The sequence below is a fragment of the Melanerpes formicivorus genome, unplaced genomic scaffold (genome assembly GCF_026170545.1).
Source record: "Melanerpes formicivorus ecotype bairdi unplaced genomic scaffold, bMelFor1.0.p_v2 SCAF_38, whole genome shotgun sequence".
In the NCBI taxonomy this organism is placed as follows: domain Eukaryota; kingdom Metazoa; phylum Chordata; class Aves; order Piciformes; family Picidae; genus Melanerpes; species Melanerpes formicivorus.
The window spans coordinates 6,579,885-6,603,142 of record NW_027142390.1 but is presented as its reverse complement, the minus strand read 5'-3'; the positions used below and the strand labels follow the sequence as shown (position 1 = coordinate 6,603,142).

At 41.7% G+C, this 23,258-nt stretch overlaps 1 protein-coding gene across 9 annotated transcripts in view; it reads right to left on the bottom strand.

Annotated features, from left to right (window-relative positions):
• Positions 1 to 23,258, bottom strand: part of ATP2B2 (ATPase plasma membrane Ca2+ transporting 2) — a 455,339-nt gene that overhangs the window by 324,354 nt on the left and 107,727 nt on the right. For all 9 annotated transcript variants that reach the window (XM_068158051.1, XM_068158052.1, XM_068158054.1 and 6 more), the window contains exon 2: positions 12,563 to 12,614. The gene's annotated coding sequence lies outside the window, so the exon portion shown is untranslated. The remainder of the gene's footprint in view (positions 1 to 12,562; positions 12,615 to 23,258) is intronic.

Sequence of the window (23,258 nt, the reverse complement as noted above, 5' to 3'; positions counted from 1 at the left end):
ATTGGAACAAAAAGAATTAAGTAGTAAATGTAAGTTTAACTCAAAAAACCTGTCAAACAAAATGTGACATGGCTACAAGGGCTAAAAGCTTGGGAACTTTTGGAAAGGCTCTTGTGAAGGAGCTCATTCTGGAAATAGGGAGACAGATCAGGAACCAACCACATGCAGAGCTCCTTTTCCTAGTTGAAGACATTTACTTCCAGGATATGACAAATTCATGGAGTCTGGAAACCAAGATACCTTCTTTGTTTTTAAACTTTGGGGGAGGGTGACAGCATGTCTCTGTCAGCTACCACTTCTGACAGTGTATTACCATTGGTTTCCTCAAAGAAACCAGTTCAAATAATCCACAGAAGGCCACAACATCCCACTTCTGAGAAGGGATGTATTAAAGAAACAGCTGTGCAGCAAATGGACAAAAGTTCCACTATTTCAGCAAGGTGCAAAACTCTCTATCAGTGAAACAGCATTTCCCTCTGCCCAATAAAATTTGAGCCAAATTACTACCAAAGATCAGAGTGAGATTCTTTATGCCACGGCAAAGTAATAAGAAACAAACAAAACATTGTAAGGAGCAGTACCACACAGTAAACTACTTCTCTTACAGCAATCAGTATACTGACTATACTCCTTCACTGACTGGATCACCAGGTGAAGCAGGAGATTGCACTTTTTTTTCCACTCAAACTCACTAAGTCTAGAAGCAGGCTGTTAAACAAGAAAAGGTAAGGGAAAATACACATTCATAAACATGCAGGCTACATGAATACAAAATGCAGAGGGAATATTTACAAATTGGCCAAGATTAAAAGCAGGAATAATGAGTTAAATTAGGAAAACAATTATTAGAGTCTCTCCTTGGAATATCTGAAAACTAAAAGCTTGAAAATGTACAGTTTCAGGGAAAATTCTGTAATGCCACAAAGATACTTCTAATGAAACTTACATTTTTTTTTCTTTACTTCAGCAATTCACTAACAAATCATCACGAAAGTTCTGATCCCTAGGGCATCTTCTAAGCACTTCTGCAGCATTACTAATAGGCCATTTAATTCCCCCAGTTGATTTCTAATTAGGTTTTAACTCATGATGTAGCTCAACCTTTTATTCTGATAGGCTGCATTCTTTCATAGTCAAGGCTGCTGGATTGTGGTCTTCTTTCTGCTTGTTTATCATCTCCCTAAAATGAGTCTAAAATAAATCAGTGTTCATTATTGATACATTCTGGTTTGCCCATATTTGCTTATTCTTCTCAGCTGGCAATGGCTTGATTTTGAAAACATGTCATCTCCAGGGCTTCGTAATGCCCCATGAATTACTATCTCAAGCCACATCAAAAGATCTTCTACACTAGGAGTCTTCTCTTCAAACAGTCTTTAAGAATTTCAACATGGAACGCTGAACAGACTCCTCAATCCACTGCATATCACTAATGAGAAAAGGTATGGTTAACTCTGGGGGCTCATTCTGGGTAACCCATGGGGGCTCACTGTCCTCCTTTGGCTTCTTCTAGGTCTGGATTGCTGCAGTATTTGACTCTCTAAAGGTTTCTTTAAGACAGCTTCTTCTGCTGTCAAATTGAAAAACAAAAAAGCAACCAAACAAATCCCAATCCCCCCTCACAAACCTCCTGCTTTTTCCTCAGGATTCTTATTCCATTTTCTACTGCATCAGGCATATAGTTATATCCTGCTCCATCTATCTCCAAGATCTCTTGTGATCTTTAACAGAAGAATTAAAATCAGGGGAGAACACAAAATATAATCAGAGTAGAACCAGAACAAGAGTAGAGCAAAATAAGGAAAGAATTAAGGTGAACTCAGAGTCAGAAGAGAACAGGAGTAGATGAACATTCCTCCTGAGTGCACCTCCACCTGCAATGCAGCATGCTGAGCTCTCCCTCTGTGGCTCTGGCAGCAGCAGCAGCAATCTGCCAAGCAGGGATCTGATATCCCTTGGGAAATTGACTCCTGCACCAAGCCATTCTGCCATTGGAGAAACATTTTGGGATCCTCCCAACTGCCAATGCTGGGAAGAGTAAGACTCTGAGAAGCGTCTCATCGCTTTTGGGTCTTCATCAAAGGGAAGTCTGAGTTTATGCGTTTCCTGTTGTGCTGCAGTTTGCCTTTTGTGTGTATGTGTGTGTTGTTGTTCTAAATGTCAGCAAAAGATAGAGTCAAGTAAGGAAGAATTATGCTCTGGCATTTTTCTCTCTGACATATAACACTGTCTGGATGGGATTGACAGGTGATATAACACTCAGATACTCATTCTGACCCATGGAGGTTAAAAAGCATCATTTCATTGCAGCGTTAGCATTCTCAGTTGCAGCAAACCTTCATGCCAATGCAAGTAAAAGAAATCAATTGCCATTTTTTCAGTTCACATCTTTTGAAAGAGCAGCACACACTGTTTATGCTAAAAGACATGCTGCTTTGCTTTAGTTTACTGACCTCATCATAAGAGATATGATGGCAATCTCATTTTGTCTGCCACAAAACAAATAGCGAGTTCAGTTTTCAACATCTAGCCAAAAAACTTTCCTGGTTATAATTTTAGTTGAAACTTACACAGCATGAACATTATCATAAACAATCTGCAAAATGTCCACAAAATAAACTCCCTTCATGTAATCTGTCATTAGAAAACCCCAAAGAAATAAACATTGTCATTTCAGTTTTTCATTCACTTTGCTCTCAAGGATTTTGAAAAACCAGATGAAAAGTATTCCTTCCAAACAAACTGAAGATTTAGAGCAAACCAAAGGGGGCCTACAGGAAGGCTGGGGAAGGACTTCTCAGGGAGTGATAGGACTAGGGGGAATGGAATGAAGCTGGAGGTGGGGAGATTCAGGCTAGATGTGAGGAGGAGGTTCTTCACCATGAGAGTGGTGAAACCCTGGAATGTGTTGTCCAGGGAGGTGGTCGAGGCCCCGTCCCTGGAGGTGTTTAAGACCAGGCTGGATGAGGCTCTGGGCAGCCTGATCTAGTGTGGGGTGTCCCTGCCCATGGCAGGGGGGTTGGAACTAGATGATCCTTGTGGTCCCTTCCAACCCTGAATGAAACTATGAAACTATGAAAGAACCCTTCCAGACATTTTTATTTCAAACATACCTTAATAAATCCGAGCAAAGGAAACTTAGAGGTAGATAAATAGTGACTTTGAGGATAAAGAACTAGGGAAGGGTTCTAAGCATTACCAAATGATACTCATGTTTCATTTAAATTGATTCATTTAAATTGTCTACCTAATTGTTTAAAAAAAATACCCCACCACACCACCAAAGCAGCTTAACTTCCTCCTTCAGGAAAAAAAGAGAACAAAATGTTATTTTAAAATATAACAATCTCACTTTAATAATATATACATCATTATTGTGCAGATAATGGGATTTGTATGAAAATTTCAAGAGCTCTTCTTCATTACATTCAAGTTAATCAGCATCTTGTGCTGAAGATTCAGTTCAAAAGCAAAATTCTGAATTTCTTACTCAGCTGTAAATATCCATTCCCTTTGCAGGCAAAACAAGATAAATCTGCAGCAAACAGCCAAATCACTCTGGAAGAGAAAGTTCACCTGTACACCAACCCCAACAGCAACACAGAGGAAAAAACAAGGGAAGTGCCACAACAGTTTCATGCTTCTCCAAAATCAATGTAATGCAACATACCCCGCCTTAACAAACTAATTTAATTAATAAACATTTATGACAACCTAGAGTCACAATGAAAACAACCATCAACCCTATTTGATTATCAAATATTATAAATCATTCCTTCAGAATCATTCACATTTGTTTATGCCATATGGGAGAAAGGAAAGGTCTGTCAGACCACAATACCAGCACAAGGCTTGATGAATAACCAAAGAGATTGACAGACAGAAATTGCATATGCCTCATTTCCTTTAAAAAAGGAGACTAAAAATAAAGTCTTACTAATAATTACCTCTCCATCTATTATAGTGACTGTTCTAGCAACAACAAACTTCAAGATGACGTGCATTCAACAGAAAAGCAATGAAAGCAGTGAGCATGTCACCCTGGAGGGCATGGAAAACCAGAAGGAGATGAATCAAATAAGAGCATCTGTCTCCCTTCCTTTTATTACTTCATTAATGCCTTACAGGTGTCCTGATCGTGCTGGAGAGCAAAGTTTCAACAGTGAAAAAAGCTGATGGGGGTAAGTTACCTCACCCAGATAAAGGAATAAAACACAGAGGTGGGGACAACAGGGTAAGGAATGAAGACAGACTGTTAAAGCTGAGTAAACATAGTCTTGGCTTTTCAAATCCAAGCCTAGCAGCTGCTCCAATCCTCCATCCCCGGGGGAACGGCCAGCTTTGGCAAAGGTGGGGTAAGTTGCCTGTGTCGTCCCAGGAAGGTGCTGCATAGCAGTAAGCCGTGGAAACAGAGCTCCACAGCCTGTGAGACAGGACTATCGCTTCCAGATTCCAGTGCCCTAAGCATTAACAGACTTGATTTGAATGTTTTCCTCTCCCATAAGTTCCTGTTCATTATTTTCCTATTTTCTATTTGGCGTATATGAATAGCATAATACCAAGTTTGAACTAAATTTCTCCATGACTATAAAAATATTTTTGATTAAACAGATGTCAGCAAAATTTTATGGAGTGAAAACTGAGTAACAGATGGTGAGGTCTGTGGAGTTCAAAGAGACTGTATTTTATTAAAAAGGAAATTTGAGGAAAAGAAGTATTTTGCTGGAAATATTGATGCAGTCTTTAAGCAAATGTAAAAATATTTGTGCTTGATAGAAAACAGTAAGGTTAAAAAAAAAATAATCTAAAAACTAGAGGTATTCATGCCATAAACCTCAGATCATTGAAAAAGGGATTTTATTCTGCTTTCTTTTACTCAATAACAGCTTTTCATCTGTGACATCAAGGCTCTGAAAGGAAAATAATATACTTTGTGGGGGAGAAAAATGCCCAACCACCAAACCAAAAATAACAATGACCTTGATTAAGAATCCCAGACAAAATAGATCCTCTATGTGACACTTCAGCTGCTGCATAAGAAGTTTGAGGGATACTTAACCATGGCATCATAAATAGTCACCCCAAACTTAAAGTATTAAACAAAAAATGCAGATGGTATATGACCTATAGGAAATGAGACTGAGAGGGATTATAACTCCTAATAATCATTAAATTGGCATGTCTTTACCATTTAATGGAAAAAAAAACATTGCTATCAGTGGAATATGAACAGAAAGTCAATGAAATGGAAAGAATATCATAAATACAATTATTGTGGCACAAGAGTTCTCCCCCTACTCCTCTGGCTCTGGGATATTCAGGCTAGATGTGAGGAGGAGGTTCTTCACCATGAGAGTGGTGAAACCCTGGAATGGGTTGTCCAGGGAGGTGGTCGAGGCCTCATCCCTGGGGGTGTTTAAGACCAGGCTGGATGAGGCTCTGGCCAGCCTGATCTAGTGTGGGGTGTCCCTGCCTGTGGCAGGGGGTTTGGAACTAGCTGATCCTTGTGGTCCCTTCCAACCCTGAATGATACTATACTATGATACTATACTATATTTTAAATTTTTATTATGGAATTAGGAAAAAAACAAATGAAACAGCTAAACCTAAAAATGCAAGCAGTAGTTTCATAATCCAGGACCAGGCTCGTCCTGCCTTAAAGAGAAATCTGCAGTGAGAGCAGCCAGTGAGCTACTCGAGAATGTCCATGGGGAAAGGCTTTGAGGAATCTACTAGTTTCACAGCAGTTCACCACGAGGGAAAACACTACCTGTTCTGTTCTCCAAGTAAGTCTCATGTACACAGGTCAGTTCCCAGCTAAGAGAGAGCCTACAATACCTACATGACAGTGATATTTTCACTGGAGGCACAGAAGCAGGGAGGAGTCTTAACCATACCCAGGGAAGAGCTGACAGCACCACACTCCCACCTGCAAGTTGTAGGAGTCAGTGCAGCTGAGCTTGCATAAACCCAACACAGCTTTACCCAACACCTGCACTTCTTACCTCCACTACCAAAAGCCTGCTGGCAGCTAATTCTGACTCGGATCTGCTGCTAGTGCAGCACAACTCAGAGTTGGTACGGTCTTGGCCTAGCTTTCAGTAGACACTGATGCCACCAGTACTAAAATGATCATTAATACATTATCAGACAGGTATTTTTGATTTTGCATCTTAATTTTCCAGTGATGTCTTCTGCCAGGTACTTCAAAAGTCCTGCCTGGATTTCTGATGTGTACAGTCTTACACATACATGAAAGCTGCTGCATCCTCATGCTTTAGAAATACCACTTATTTTTCAGACAGTGGTGCAATAAACTGAAAACCCTCGAGATTGTGAATCCAGAACCAGTCCTTCCAATTAATCAGCTCTAATGTTTATGGTATATGAACCAAGATCACATCTAATTAATGGCTCTAGACCTTGACACAAACACCAAAAGACACACTCTTTTTGCTACAAATGCTGCATTTCTCCAGTGAAATACAGTAGACACCTTCAGCTTATGTGTGACGGGGTGATAAAAGAATGAACTAATTCAAGCCTATACAAAATAAAATATCCTCAAGTTGCATACTTGAGGGTTTTGTACAGGTACAAGCTACTCAGAGGTACTGTTTAGCTTATTCAGAGGTATTGTTTAGCTTTACAAGTCATCCATCTTTCCTTCCCCTTTACTGATTCACATATCCAGATACCCTACACATCTTACACATCCAGGTATCTTACACTTGTTGCAGAAGCCCAAAGGAAAACATGAAGATGTTCTTGGACTATGTTACTTCCAAAGTAATTCACGCCGTGCTTAGCACAGCCCTCCAGCCTTTCCCAGGAAAAGCAGTGTCCAGATAACTGACCAGATCCAAGCATCCTGAAAGTACATACATGCTGGCTAAAATATTCTCACAGCGCTTTTAGACCTCCTCACAATTCTGTATTTAAGCAGCACAAAAAAGAATCAGAGGGGGGTGTGGAAGTGGGGGATGTTAATTACTCCTATTTACAGGCTTCTTTTAGCAGTTTTCCAGATCGGTTAAAACTGAAGCTGTAGCTTATTTTCAGTGATTCAAAAACCAAGTCAAGTGACAGGAATTCATCAGATAAATGAAAGACTACCTTTCCAGAGTTATAAAATCAAATGCAGCTTACACAGCTTAGGCATCATCTTTTTAGAGCTATTCTTTATCTTCCGAAGGCAAACATGACCATCGACCTACAACAACATCAAAACAATTGCCAAATACCTCCTCTTTATCTTCAGGTGTTCAGGGATTCTATGGTTTTGAAAAGAAGTCTTAAACACAGGGTATTTTGGGGGGTTGCAAGTATTCAGTGCTAATGGCAAGAAAATAACGCTCCCATTTTTAAAAAGGGATTTCAAAAGCTTGACCCAAGCCAATAACCTTGGTGAAGAGAGTTTAATTTCTGGATGTTTAAGATAAAAAGGCTAAGGAAGAATAAAGAGGAGAAACCAATCTAACAGCAGGGGAGAGGATAGCATTAGAAATTGTGATAGATAAAACTCTCAAATGTAAATACCACAGGTTAATGTACGAGGATGTTCACACTGTATTTTTTAAAGGAAGAGACATATTTCACAAGTTAATTATAATAACAGAATTGAGCTGATGGCACAAGGAGCAGTCATCAGTTCCGAATTTACATGAAATATGTATTTAAGCTCTACACAAGAGGCAGTTCATTATTTAGAAATGTCCTAAAGAAAATCACATTCTCCGTGATGGTGATGCTGAAGGAAGCATTCATAATTCTCGTATCTGAATCTCTAAGCTGTGCTCCTGTATTAAACCTATTCACTCCCTGTGTTTAGGATATGAACAGCCAAGAAAATACTTCATCTAGGTGTAATGCACAGCCCTCTGGCACTGTGCTAGGATACACTCAAAGCAGACCAGCGTATTTTAGAGTATTTCACTGAGTACACAAGGGCAGAGAATTTACATTTTAAAAACAAAACAAAACAACCTCACAACCTTTGTAATTAGCTCTTGGTTCTTGGGGAGAAAGCTGCTACATAGGAGAAAGAAGAATGAAAATCGCTGTCAAGATCAGTGAGTGCATCACAAAACTTGTCTAAATTTTCGAAGTAAAAAACAGATTTCCAGACTGGAGTTAACTTTTTTCCAGCTTTGAAGTAAAAATTGTTAACTCTCATCCTTCCTTGTCCTCTGACACGCTTCAGGATTCATTATGAATGTGGAAAAAGGAAACAATCTCACCTTTTGAAGAGCAGGAAAAGGTACCCGTGAAGGTTGTGTCTGCAGAGAGATGACTTCTGCATATTCACTGTCAATGTTACAGGGCCATGGTCCAATTTGTCAGGGCCAAACCTGACAACTCCCGGCACAGTTTATTGTGAAGTGACACAAGGGAAAAATACACTTTGTACAACCTTATGGAACCTTCTTTTCTGCAGTGAAAGGCAGAAAATTCCATCTAACAATACAAGATCATTTACAAATGGATTAAGAAAGAAGGAAATTTGTATCAATAGACATAATACTCCTCAAATTGAAATACATAAAAAGAACTTGTTACAAATATCATCTCAAGGACACTTCAATGGCTAATTGTTATCACATTGCAACAAAAAGTTTTTGAAGGGCTGCCCATTGAACACATTCACTGACAATTTAGTGTTAGATAAAATATCATGTCCACCCTGCACAATGTCTGCAGCAGAGAGGACAGCACAGTCAAAAGATACTACTTCCAGTCCAGTAAAGTAAAAGTAAAAAATTATGTAGAAGTTACATCAGTCCCCCGTTAGAATTCAGTGTGGAAAAACTTCTGAGTAATGAAAAACAAAAATTACCGCTTTTTTCTGGCTCATACCAATACCATACTTACTACAGTACCATCTTGGATGAAAATTTTTGCCATTCAGAGCTACTGGATATCAGAGAAGTGAGAAAACACACCATTAGGCAGGACTACATTATCTGGACACATAGATTTTGGGCAGATGCCAGACACAGAATCACAGAATCACCAAGGTTAGAAGAGACCGCAAAGATCATCAAGTCCAACCTGTCACCAAGGACCTCGTGACTAAACCATGGCACCAAGTACCATGTCAAATCTCTTCTTGAACCCCTCCAGGGATGGTGACTCCAGCACCTCCCTGGGCAGCACATTCCAATGGCGAACGACTCTCTCTGTGAAGAACTTTCTCCTTGCCTCGAGCCTAAACTTCCCCTGGTGCAGCTTGAGACTGTGTCCTCTTGTTCTGGTGCTGGTTGCTTGAGAAAAGAGACCAACCCCTTCCTGGCTACAACCACCTTTCAGGTAGTTGTAGAGGGCAATAAGGTCTCCCCTGAGCCTCCTCTTCTCCAGGCTAAACAATCCCAGCTCCCTCAGCCTCTCCTCACAGGGCTGTGCTCAAGGCCTCTCCCCAGCCTTGTTGCCCTTCTCTGGACACGTTCAAGTGTCTCGATGTCCTTCTTAAACTGAGGAGCCCAGAACTGGACACAGTACTCAAGGTGTGGCCTAACCAGCACAGAGTATAGGGGCACAATGACTTCCCTGCTCCTGATGGCCACACTATTCTTGATGCAGGCCAGGATGCCATTGGCCTTTTTGGCCACTTTCCCAGAGAATGCTGTACTGTTTTTTTTTCACATTTATAGCTCATTGCATAGCAGGACACTGCTCTGTGCACTGGGAGCATCAATGCAATGTTTGTGGAACTGCTTGCTAACCACTGCTGACGCTCTCCAAGACATGCACATCACAAGGAGACAACCAGGAAAGTGTATCATGAAATGCAGCTTCACATTAAATGCCTTCTGTAATAGAAGCTGAGCAGCACTGTGCACTCTTCAGGATGATGATTTTAAAAAGAAACCTAACAGTTAAGGTCTGATTAATTGCTCTACTTGGCTAATTTGATAAGCTCTCAGTCAGTTTTCCCGTGCTGCCTTCAGTGGCTTGATCTACTTTGTAAATTAATCTAATTAGGAGCACCTGCAATCAAAGGCCCATCTCTGCAGAAGTTAAATGACTTGTATTTACACGTAGTAGTTTTTAAAAGGTCAATTAACAATCCTTCTTGCCACAAGAAGCATTTTTGGGATACAAGGCAGGATTACAGTAAGGGTGGTATTAGTAAATAAAGGAACCATTCCCTGCACTCTGCAGTGTTTAATTCCTGCTATATTCAGGAATATAAACTGCATTCTTGGAAAGAATTCTAATTAAAATCACATTACAGCAGATAAAAGTTGACAAATGATTCAAAGTAATTGCAACCTCCAAACCACATTAATCAATACACCATACATCAGGAGGTGAAGAATAATGCCAGGTTCATTTTAGAGTACCAGAGGGATCTGAAAATAAACTGGGGGGGCTTTACAAGGAAAGCTCAGTATTTTTACACTGCATTAGAAGCATGTAAACTGATAAAGCTATTCTGAAAACATAAATCCTGCATCATCTATTGCCATCTATTGTCATTTACAGTTGACATACTATAGATAATAAAAGATTAACTGCATTTTTGAGTCTAGATGTATGACTTAGCCTTGATTCACAATGGATAAGCAATCCATCTCTTCAGAGAGGACAGAATTCTTGACAAATATAGTACAAATACAAAAGTTGCACTGCAGTACTCGTGAGTATAGGGACTGTAAACTGATTTTCTGTTTTTAAAAACTAGCATACAGATAGTTTTAATTGATCTCTCCAGTTGCTATTTTATTCTCAATGCTTTCTTGTAGTTGTTGTAAGAAATATTTTAGCTAAGCAATGCCAAGCTTGGGGCCTTATACAGTAATTGTGTAAAGATAAATTATGAACCTCTGCAAAGACTGCAGTGGTTAACTGCTAGATGGACTCTAAAATGAAAGGCACTCTCATCATACCTTAGAGCACAAAATATTGGTACACTGTTTTAAAACTGAGACTATAAAAAGGTGAAATTATTAATAAAGCCACTAACTGGACTTCTTTCTGGGCTTCCAGATTAATCTAATTGGCAGACTCGGTGCTAAGATCCTCACAGACTTTCCAAACCTCCAGCAAGCACTGGCAAAACAGTTGAACTGCTCCAAATGTCACTACAGTGTACAGCACAGTATAGAAACAACCTTGCACATTGCATGGAAAAGTTGTCAGGATGAGGAGAAAGCGTATAAAGCACACAACCTGGAAGTACAGAAACTTTGGCATTAAAAAGACCTGACAGATGTTAGCTTCTGTTCTTGCATTATCTCGTATTCCAGAGTGATGAGTAATTACATACACTACGCACCTTGGTCGTGATCTGCAAAGATGCGCATAAACCTTTACTGCCAGCTGCTCGAGACCCTGCAAGCCAAACTGTCCCCATGGGGAAGTGTGCTTATTAAGAAGCCAGTGACTATGGTAGAATCAAACATTTTCATTCAGGAAGCAGAAGTACATTTATGAATGTGACTGGACTCTCACAAATACCAAGAAGGAGCTTAACTGAATGTGTCTATTGATTACCTTGACAGCTTAATAAAGCAGATTTTCAGTGGCTGACTGAATTTAAGTGAACTAGGGAAGAAGATTAAAAGACTGTGTCCCTTAAAGCCTTGGCCACTCCTCTGACATCTCTAATCCTGTCAGCTAGGGAAGGCTGTTTATTAACTTCTCCTCTCAGAAGCAGAGGTCAGTAAGTAGTCGAGACATCCCTTGGCAGGTAAGGGAGAACTTAGGCAGGAGTTGAGGGAGGTAAGATATGAGGGGGGGAAAAAAAAAAAGGGGGGGGAGAAAGAAGAGAAGCTGAACTACTGGAACTACATGAGGATTCAAGCTACTTCCAATAAAGGCAAGAGAAAGAATAATTACTTTAAAAACACATTTCAGTAAACTCAGAAATATAGAAGGTGTTTTCTACTTAACAGCTCAAAAAAGAACATAACATAGTTGGAAAACATTTGATAAATATGAGGCTTAATTCTGATTAATCTGATTAATTTTCATGTCAAAGCCATAATAAAAGTGGCAATTTGCTAATATTTGGAGGAGAAGGCAACAGAAGAAACGTGCACTGCCCCTTTGGAAGAGCAGAGGGGCTTATTTTGCCGATACAAAATGAGTTTCTAAAACATTTTAAGAAGTGCCAAAGAGCTGGCAGCCATGGAGAACTACTTAGCATAGATAAAGAGCCTGAAGACATGGAGCGTGGACAAAATGGGATTTGCTGGACCCTGAGCTGGGCCTTTTATGCTACTGTTTGCCTTTTCTTGTCATCTGGGGACCAGTCATGAACTGGGATGCCACTGCATTTCTTAAACGCTGAAAATATCCCTGCCTTGTGCTGTCTGCAATTTCCAACACAAGCACTGAAACTTTGAGGCCATTATCGGGTTCTTCACAGATTTTCAACACTAATTTCACACTGGATGTTGTACAAAACTGGAAATTCATCACTATGTCAATGCAAGAGATAAAGACTAAAGTCAGGTCAATGTGTTTACAATCACTTGTAATTACAGACCCGCAAAATAACATAATATCTCCTGGAACAACAATGTGTGTAACTTACTTAAGATGAAATAAGGCTTACCATAAGCATAGTGCACAGCATGATGCAATCTCAATGCCACAGCATTCAAGCCCTAATAAAAACAAAGAATACATTTGTTTCCATTTTGGAAATACAAATTATGTCTAGATACCAAGCAGCCCATTTAAAAACATTTCATTTAGAACAGAATGTAGAATATAGAATAGAATATAGAATAAACCAGGTTGGAAGAGACCTTCAAGATCACTGCATCCAACCCATCAACCAATCCAACCCACCTAAACAACTAACCCATGGCACCAAGCACCCCATCAATTCTCCTCTTGAAAACCTCCAATGACAGCAACTCCACCACCTCCCTGGGCAGCCCATTCCAATGGGCAATCACTCTCTCTGTGTAGAACATCTTCTTAACATCCAACCTAAACCATGAGACTGTGTCCTCTTGTTCTGGTACTGGCTGCCTGGGAGAAGAGACCATCATCCACCTGTCTACAACCTCCCTTCAGGTAGTTGTAGAGAGTAATAAGGTCACCCCTGAGCCTCCTCTTCTCCAGGCTAAGCAATCCCAGCTCCCTCAGTCTTTCCTCATAGGGCTTGTGTTCCAAACTCCTCAGCAACTTCATTGCCCTTATCTGGACTCGTTTCAGCAAGTCAACCTCCCAACCTGGGCTTCTATGATTCTGTAGTAGCATTAGGGTCTATAAGCCTGAAATAGAATTGATAACCTCAATGTTTTATTAGAATGAAATATTTTGATGGAAAAATAAGTATACACATCAATTAGAGTATATGAAAGTTTTACTCAGTTACTTCTAGATGAGATGAAAACAGACATCTCTTCCAAGGATTACATCAGGACAAACAGAGTATCATAGTATCAGTCAGGGTTGGAAGGGACCACAAGGATCATCTAGTTCCAAACCCCCTGCCAGGGGCAGGGACACCCCACACTAGATCAGGCTGGACAGAGCCTCATCTAGCCTGGGCTTAAACACCTCCAGGGATGGCACCCCAACCACCTCCCTGGACAACCCATTCCAGGGCTTCACCACTCTCATGGTGAAGAACCTCCTCCTCACATCCAGCCTGAATCTCCCCACCTCCAGCTTCATTCCATTCCCCCTAGTCCTATCACTACCTGAGATCCTGAGAAGTCCCTCCCCAGCCTTCTTGTAGGCTCCCTTCTTATACTGGAATGCCACAATTAGGTCACCTCGGAGCCTTCTCTTCTGCAGACTGAACAGCCCCAACTCTTTCAGTCTGTCCTCATAGGAGAGGTGCTCCAGCCCTCTGCTCATCCTCGTGGCCCTTCTCTGGACACCTTCTAGCACCTCCATATCCCTCTTGTAATAGGGCCTCCAGACATGGATGCAGTACTCCAGGTGGAGTCTCACCAGAGCTGAGTAGAGGGGGAGAATCACCTCCCTTGACCTGCTGGCCACACCTCTCTTGATGCAGCCCAGGATCTCATTGGCTTTCCAGGCTGCAAGTGCACACTGAGAGCTCAGCTTCTCATCCACCAGCACCCCCAAGTCTCTCTCCTCAGGGCTGCTACCAGCCAGTCACTGCCCAGATCTAGATATCAATTTAGCACACAACTTTACCTACAGAATTACTAACTTTTTAACAAAGAATCTATTTTAAGACTTTCTGAGCATGATTTTAAGTAAGCAGAGACATAATATTCTGTATCATATCTGTCAAGACACAACTTGATAAGCAGTCTTGTTAAACTATCCTAAACTTGTTAAACTTACTCTTGTTAAACTCCTCTTGCCACTAGCGAGGTAGTTGTTGGGCTAACCTGTGAGATGTATGCGGCCACACAGCAGTAACAGTGTTTCAAAAGAGATACATTTCCAATTTTTCTCCAACAATTTTTTTATTGGAAGGTAACAAAATGCTACACAAACTGAATGGACATTACGCCATCAACAGCCCAAAAGCAATTCCTTGAATGACTGAGTTTCACTGTGAACACTGCACACCTGTTCAAGTCAGAAATTAAAAGGAAGATACAACAGATTTGAGAATCAAGGCTAAGTTAGGCAGGTGACACATCATAAATGAAACTGAAATCCAGCCAAGAAAAAGGCTGGCCCACTTGACAGAGATGCCATGGAATCTAATTACTCCAAGTGATCAAAATATCTTTCTTTCATCCTATGCTAAGAGCAGTACTTGAAGCAGTTCCAAGTCAAACAGCTTGACAGCTTGCTCCACTACCTGGGCTACCAACATCACTTTTCCAGATTTATTCCAGAGATTTCCAAAACACATGAAAATGGCTGAAAACTAGAGCTCTATCATTTTGATTTGCATGCGTGATACTGGAGCTCAGCAAAAGCAGTCCAGCTTCTCCATAAACTGCCAATGCAGTCCAGGAATCTGATACCATTCGGGGCTATTTGGGGCTAACTCCAAGAATCAAACTAACCACAAACAGTGAGACATATTAGGGGAATATCTACATGCATTAGCTTTAAAATACAGCAAGTCAAAACAACTTTGACAGCAGAAATGATAGTGATGCAAAATAGATGAGTAAGAAAGGGGACCTCCAGCTCAGGACTCAGGGCAGAACAGATGAGGTCATAGTCCTCTTTTGCTGACATGACAATTCTCAGACCTTACTAACTGAGGCTTCAGCTGGAACAAGTCTCTTCCTACTTAACAGCACAGGTATGTCCTCCTACCTCCATTTGCCCCACCAGTAGAGTATTTCCACCTCTAGAAGACTAGTTGAGTATAAATTCAGAGGATAAAAATGCTCACAAACTAGGGTGATAATTCAAATAAATGTCTAATCAGTGCTCTGAGTATCATTTCTCTGACTCTACAAAGACACTTTCAGATTGGGAAAGATAACAAAGCTAGAGACCAGAACTCTTAAGTCCCAGAGCAATCAATGCTAGCTTTAAAATGCATTGCTGCTTCGATCAGGCATTACTTAAGGCTCTACCAGATCAATATTACTTTATGTTTTCATCTGGCATTCCCAGAGTTTTGGAAAATCAAAATTCTTCCCAGTATTGCATATTGCTGAAAAACTCCCTGTAACAGAGTTTGAGCTGAGAAAGCCAGTCACTCATGAAAAAGAAAAATAAATTCATACAAAATTTACTGTTAAATAAAAAACTCTGCCCTTCATTTGTTTCCCTAAATAGCTCAAGCCCTTGCTGGAGCAGAAATTCAGTATGCCAGCAATCATTCATTTGCCATAGCTGGCTGGAAATATGAACAGCTATCCAGAAACTGATAATCAAAGGATTTACTAGAGAGAAAAGCATTTCCTTTTTATTCTTTTAAAGACTTTTTAATAAGGGCAAGGTTTCATTTTCCCAAGTCAAACTGAAGTTTTGACTCTCAAGAAATTGAATCAAGTGCCCATTCATTCAATGTCCCAAAAAGTCTGGAAGAGTCGCAGAGGTGTCAATGGCAGATTCTTCACCAATACACCGTAATAGAATAGAATAGAATAGAATAGAATAGAATAGAATAGAATAGAATAGAATAGAATAGAATAGAATAGAATAGAATAGAATAGAATAGAATAGAATAGAATAGAATAGGACCAGACCAGGTTGGAAGAGACCTTCAAGATCATCGTGTCCAACCTATCACCCAACACCACCCAATCAACTAACCCATGCAACCAAGCACCCTGTCAAGTCTCCTCCTGAACACCTCCAGTGACGGCGACTCCACCACCTCCCCGGGCAGTCCATTCCAATGGGCAATCACTCTCTCTGTGTAAAACTTCCTCCTGACCTCCAGCCTGAACTTCCCCTGGCACAGCCTGAGACTGTGTCCTCTTGTTCTGGTGCTGGCTGCCTGGGAGAAGAGACCAACCTCTGCCTGTTTACAACCCCCCTTCAGGTAGTTGTAGAGAGCAATAAGGTCACCCCTGAGCCTCCTCCTCTCCAGGCTAAGCAGCCCCAGCTCCCTCAGTCTCTCCTCACAGGGCTGTGTTCCAAGCCCCTCGCTAACTTCGTTGCCCTTCTCTGGACTCGTTCCAGCAAGTCAACATCCTTCCTAAACTGAGGGGCCCAGAACTGGACACAGTACTCGTGGTGTGGCCTAACCAGTGCAGTGTACAGGGGCAGAATGTCCTCCCTGCTCCTGCTGGCCACACTGTTCCTGATGCAGGCCAGGATGCCATTGGCCCTCTTGGCTGCCTGGGCACACTGCAGGCTCATGTTCAGCCTACCATCAACCAGCACCCCCAGGTCCCTCTCTGCATGGCTGCTCTCCAGCCACTCTGACCCCAGCCTGTAGCACTGCATGGGGTTGTTGTGGCCAATGTGCAGAACCCGGTACTTGGATGTGTTCAATCTCATGCCGTTGGACTCTGCCCATCTGTCCAGCCTGTCGAGGTCTCTCTGCAAAGCCTCTCTACCCTCTAGCATATCAACTCCTGTCCCCAGCTTGAGGAAGTAAATTCTGTTTGAAGTACACCACCACATTAAAAAACAAATAATAAAATAGCATTAAAGGATTCTTCTAAAGAGGAGGGCAAGAAAAGCTTGTGCTATCCCTCTTTCAGAGGAGCTGACAGCTCTGGGATACTCACCTCTCGCCAAATGTCTTGTGACATTTTTCAGATTTTATTTAAACCCTCCCCACAGATACTTCTTTTTAATTTTGGGCTGCCTAAGTGGCTTTACAACGTTAAGTCATGGCAGTTAAAATCTACTCCTGCCTCTTCCAAGAAGGGTACCCCCTATAAGGCCTCCCACACAAGCAGAATGCGTAAGTTCTTCCTGCAAATGAAGCAAGCGCAGAGCTACAATGGCTCCAAATTCAATGAACTGATCTGGAGATGATTAAAGCCTAGTTGTAGATACTCAGAGATATGTTAGGCAAAGACTTACTGAAGCCAAGTGAAACCTGTAGAATATTACATGGTGCCTACTTGTAAGAATCAGCTCGTATGCTATGTGTGCTTGTTCATCCACTGTACCACCCTCAGCCCTAACCCCATCTGAAGGCAGCATTTTCATTCCCCTGTGCTGTTCAGATGTTTATTTTGTTTGGTGGGATCTTGTTTGGTTGGTCTGTTTTTTAAACACTGGTGAATGCCCAGGCAAACAAAGGTGGATCAGAACTATTTTATCATTGTAAGACTGAAGTTAAACACTTGGAGACAAGTTTGTACTGCTAAACTGGTATGATTTATCCAGTACCCTATGGAAATTTAAGAACACCATTCAACAGGTTTATTTTTAGTAAGTGCACCTCCTTCACACATTTTGCAGTGCTGCATGGGGATCACCGATCTATATGCATGACTGCAGTGATAAGATCCAGCACCATTCTTTCATAACTGGTTAAACTCTCCTAGCCATGTGCTTCAAGCAACACACAATTATTCCCAAAAAGAGCTCTTCCACATGCAGTATTTTCCACTACTCAGTATGTGCACCCTTACCATCTAATAGTTAAGATTTTCCATTGTTTCCTTTATTTGATTTACTCATTTACAACCAACAGACAAAACACGTCATTGTCATTCACAAAAGCCATCATAAACATTATTTGCAAAGGATGGGAGAAATTATTTTGATGCCCAAATCTATGAGGTTCAAGCAGAAAAATGTTTCCTACCATTACACAGGTATATAAATATAATGATCCTTGTAAAGACAAAAACTTTAATATGGTTAGAAAGATGACATCAGTATTTGGCATCCGAACAAAGCTAAAATTTATAGTCTTGCTTAGAGATCACAGAGTTGCTTTGCATTTTTCAATTTGCAACAAGCTCCAAGAAGGTATCTTAACTGCAGCAGCACTGAACTTCCATCTACTTTATCTCTAAATGTCCTAGAATGCTGCTATTATGCTATACTATACTATGCTACTACTATATAGATTTTTGAATCAAACATAAAGGTTTTGTTAAAATAATAGGTGGCAGAGCTGTGGGTAAAGCAGGGATGGATAAATAAAATGGTCAGCTGCCTGAGGACTGCCTCCAGAAGGAAAGGCATCTGCTGGACCCTCAGCCCATTTGGTGCTTGCATCCTAGGTCAAACTTTACTAATGTTTGAACAATGAATAGTTTCATAGTTTCATTCAGGGTTGGAAAGGACCACAAGGATCATCTAGTTCCAACCCCCCTGCCATGGGCAGGGACACCCTACACTAGATCAGGCTGGCCAGAGCCTCAGCCAGCCTGCTCTTAAACACCCCCAGGGATGGGGCCTCGACCACCTCCCTGGTCAACCCATTCCAGGGTCTCACCACCCTCATGGTGAAGAACCTCCTCCTCACATCTAGCCTGAATCTCCCCACCTCTAGATTCATTCCATTCCCCCTAGTAAACAACTAAATCTCCCCAAAGCCCTGCCCCCCGGGAAAGGCAAGGAGCAAGTGGTGCAGTGGCTCCCGGTCGGGCTGCCAGTGGGGAGATTGAGGCCGGATGTGAGGAGGAAGTTCTTCCCCATGAGAGCGGCGAAGCCCCGGAATGGGTTGTGCACGGAGGTGGTCGGGGCCCTGTCCCTGGAGGTTTAATGAATGAATGAAACTCTAGAACAGGTAAACCAACATCCATTTTTCTGCAGTGAACACATCAGCAGACAATACACACAGTGTGAAGGCTGTGGCACTGGCAAAACTTCCACAATGAACTTTGTGTCTGCAAATCAGGCTGGCAGAGAAATTAAATCACATTTGAAGTCATGGAGGACAACAGGAAAGACAAACTACAATGATACTTGGAAAATGCATTACCATGGAAAGAGGAGAATTACTTCAATTTTCGATTAATGATCATTTTGAGGTGTTCTGTCTTCCGCTGTTACCCTACTGCAACAGTGGTAGAGACCTCCACTACACCTTCAATTGTTTCCACCTTCCATAAATGTAGTACCACTCCAAGTTTAGCTTACAATGTGAAATGCATCTCACTCTTCTTTTAATTCCCCGGGATTTCAGTGTAAGTAATTATAGCATTACAAAACAAAACTGACAGCCTATGTGTTAGCTCAATATGTCAAAAAGACAAGCAGTAAAGCCTCTCAGTGGCTGTGGTACAGCTACTGTCATCTCTCATCAGATGATGAACTGAAAAAGCAGCAAGTGATGGGTTTCCTTGTTCTATTATGTGAGTCAAGGGCGTTCTCCTGAAGAGGTTGTTCTGTCTCTCAGACAAGACCTAGCTAGAAATATGAGCTGGAAACATTGTCCCGAATCAGTCTTACATCTTTTCAATCACGCAAACCTGGTGCTTCCCCTATCGAAGTGACTGACAGTAAAATCAAATTGAAATTCCAGGCACCTTGAATTGATCTTGAAGCTCAGAAAGAGTTGTAGGCACTTAACAGACAACACTGCTTATCTTCTCAGGCACGAAAGTTATAAAAGCATTCATTAAAATAATCCCATTCATTTTACCTGGAAATTTTGGATCACTGATGCCCTCACACGTGCTTTATTTCATTAGTGACTTAAACTTTGAAGAATTAGAAGACAGCAAAGGTGATCACAAAACTGTTACTGGACAATGTCAGAAATACTTCTGGAAGCAACTCAGTGTTACAGAAGAGTCCTAGTTGAGACTTTACAATATACCATGTACTTCATGGGAGAAGTTTTGTCAATAGAAATGTTACTGTGGTGGAAAGAAGGAGCAGAGGTTTCAGGTTGGGTTGTGGTTTTAATTGGGGGATTGGGTGGCTTTTGTTGCTTTTTTCTTTTCTTCCCCCCCCCCCCCCCCCCCATTATTTCTCTACCTTTGTCAGTCTAAGTGCACATTCAACACTTAAGAAACTTCAATCCACTAAATATTTATATACACAAATATTCCAAATATGAACAGACAACTTTACCTGAATTGTACACTAGATCCAGATGAATCTGGCATTAAAACGTTATTAGGCACAGTTGTGCATTTAGCTGTTGACCTATATTGCACTAGGTCTGCCTAGTGTCTTCAGACATTAATCTGCATTCTCTGTTTTATTCAAAGATCATCTATTGTAGATTTTAAACTGAAAAAACTCAGGTAAGAGTCTTCTAACTCATCCATTTCTTTGTTCCTCTGAGGTAGTCAGTTTTCAAATAAATGATGAAACAGGTATTTAAGATTTTAAGTGCTGGAATTTAAGCCATATATTTCAAAAGATTCAAGGTGATGTCCAACCTTCATCTGTCTCCAAATTATTCATATCTTAAGAGGCTGAACTTCTGTACTTCTGAAACATGTTGGGATTTTTTTATAAGGAATATTTAGGAGGAGGCATCATCATCTTTGCCACATTCTTATTAGACATATTTTATAAATATTCCATTTTAGTACTAACAACAGGGCTGGATTTATACCAGAACTCTACCAATTTCAAAGAAAATCAAACAATTATGACCCAGCTTAGGTGCAACACCTTTGCTGTTTCTATTTACCAGCACTTCATAAAATGGAGTTATTACCAATTTCTTTCATAATTTCTCCCTCTGACTCTAGAAGATGCTCTGGTCTAGAAAAATCCTCAGACAACAACAGCTCTATGGTATTACGGAACTTTACAGCTGTATTCAACATAGATAGTAAGTGTTTTTCTCCCAGAGATCAGTTCAGTGATGCAATAACAATAGCCAATAGCATCCTGGCCTGCATTAGGAATAGTGTGGCCAGCAGGAGCAGGGAGGTCATAGTGCCCCTGTACTCTGCATTGGTTAGGCCGCACCTTGAGTACTGTGTCCAGTTCTGGGCCCCTCAGTTTAAGAAGGACATTGAGACACTTGAACGTGTCCAGAGAAGGGCAACAAGGCTGGGGAGAGGCCTTGAACACAAGCCCTATGCGAAGAGGCTGAGGGAGCTGGGATTGTTTAGCCTGGAGAAGAGGAGGCTCAGGCATGACCTCATTGCCCTCTACAACTACCTGAAAGGTGGTTGTAGCCAGGAAGGGGTTAGTCTCTTCTCCCAGGCAACCAGCACCAGAACAAGGGGACACAGTCTCAAGCTGCGCCAGGGGAGGTTTAGACTCGAGGTGAGGAGGAAGTTCTTCACCGAGCGAGTCATTCGTCATTGGAACGGGTTGCCCAGGGAGGTGGTTGAGTCATCGACCCTGGAGGCGTTCAAGGGGAGATTGGACGTGGCACTTGGTGCCATGGTCTAGTCATGGGGTCTGTGTTGATAGGTTGGACTCGATGATCCTTGAGGTCCTTTCCAACCTAAGCGATACTGTGATACTGTGATAACATTTCTAGACACTTCAGGGCTGTGTGATAAACACCCTATCAAAACTGCTTCAAAATGGAAGGAGGTTGTGACCACTTGAGGCTGTGCCTTTAAGAAAAGGACAGTACTGGGACACTATGGCCAAATGTTTTGGAAATGCTAACGAAAACAATCAGATATTCTAAACTAATTTCATTGGTGGATTGGTAAAGAGGGCAGTTTTAAGCTTAGGTGCTGCTGGGACTTATAGTTTCATAGTTTCATTCAGGGTTGGAAGGGACCACAAGGATCATCTAGTTCCAACCCCCCTGCCATGGGCAGGGACACCCCACACTAGATCAGGCTGAACAGAGCCTCAGCCAGCCTGCTCTTAAACACCCCCAGGGACAGGGTCTCGACCACCTCCCTGCACAACCCATTCCAGGGCTTCACCACTCTCATGGTGAAGAACCTCCTCCTCACATCTAGCCTGAATCTCCCCACCTCCAGCTTCATTCCATTCCCCCTAGTCCTGTCACTACCTGACATCCTGGGAAGTCCTTCCCCAGCCTTCCTGTAGGCCCCCTTCAGATACTGGAAGGCCACAATTAGGTCACCTCGGAGCCTTCTCTTCTCCAGACTGAACAGCCCCAACTCCTTCAGTCTGTCCTCACAGGAGAGGTGCTCCAGCCCTCTGATCATCCTTGTGGCCCTTCTCTGGACACGCTCCAGCACCTCCACATCCCTCTTGTTTCTTCAGTTTCGCTCCTTCCCTTCTCCCTTTCCACCTCGTCCGCTTCTGGGCTCTCTGCCAGACTGACCTTAGACAGATAAGCGTGTGGCCTACTAACACTTTGCTTTAATTAACAATTGCTCTTTTTCTCTCTTTCTAACCCTATTTGGGGAAAAAGAGGAGAGAAGGGGGTACAGGGGAGGAACCTTCCTCAGCAGAGGAGGGAATTTCGCTCCTGTATTATTGTTTTTCTTCTTACTTTGCTGTACATTTCTGTGTATATATTGTAAATACTGTAAATTGTGTATATATCCTGCATTCCCTAAAAATTGCATTTCCCTTTTGCTCCTCCAGCTGGCTAGCTGTGGTTATTTCTTTTTCTTCTCCTTGTGGGGGGGAGAAGGCTGGGCCTTTCTCTCAAACCCACCACAGAGGTACACCTTTTAATCTCAAAAACTATGTAATTTTTGTTTAACAAATAATTTATTAGAAAAAAACATTTATTTTCTTCTTTCTGAAAGCATAAGTCAATGACTAACAAAATGTTGCTTTTTAGGCATTCCCAAGTAGAAATCACACATTTTTGAGGCATGTAAGGCTTCTTGGCTACTGACAGCTCTGCCCATGTGTCACACTGGCATTGGGCTAGCAAACAGCACAGTAGCCAACTCCTGCCTAGCTAACTGCAGTCACAAAGGGCATCAGATGGAGGATCTGCATATTGCTAGCTCCTGCCATCCACCTCTGTGGTGGGGCAGCCTTACACCATGACAGCGTGGACACTTTGCACCACATGTCTCATTATGCTAAATCAAACCTGCTAGCAACCCTCTGCCAAA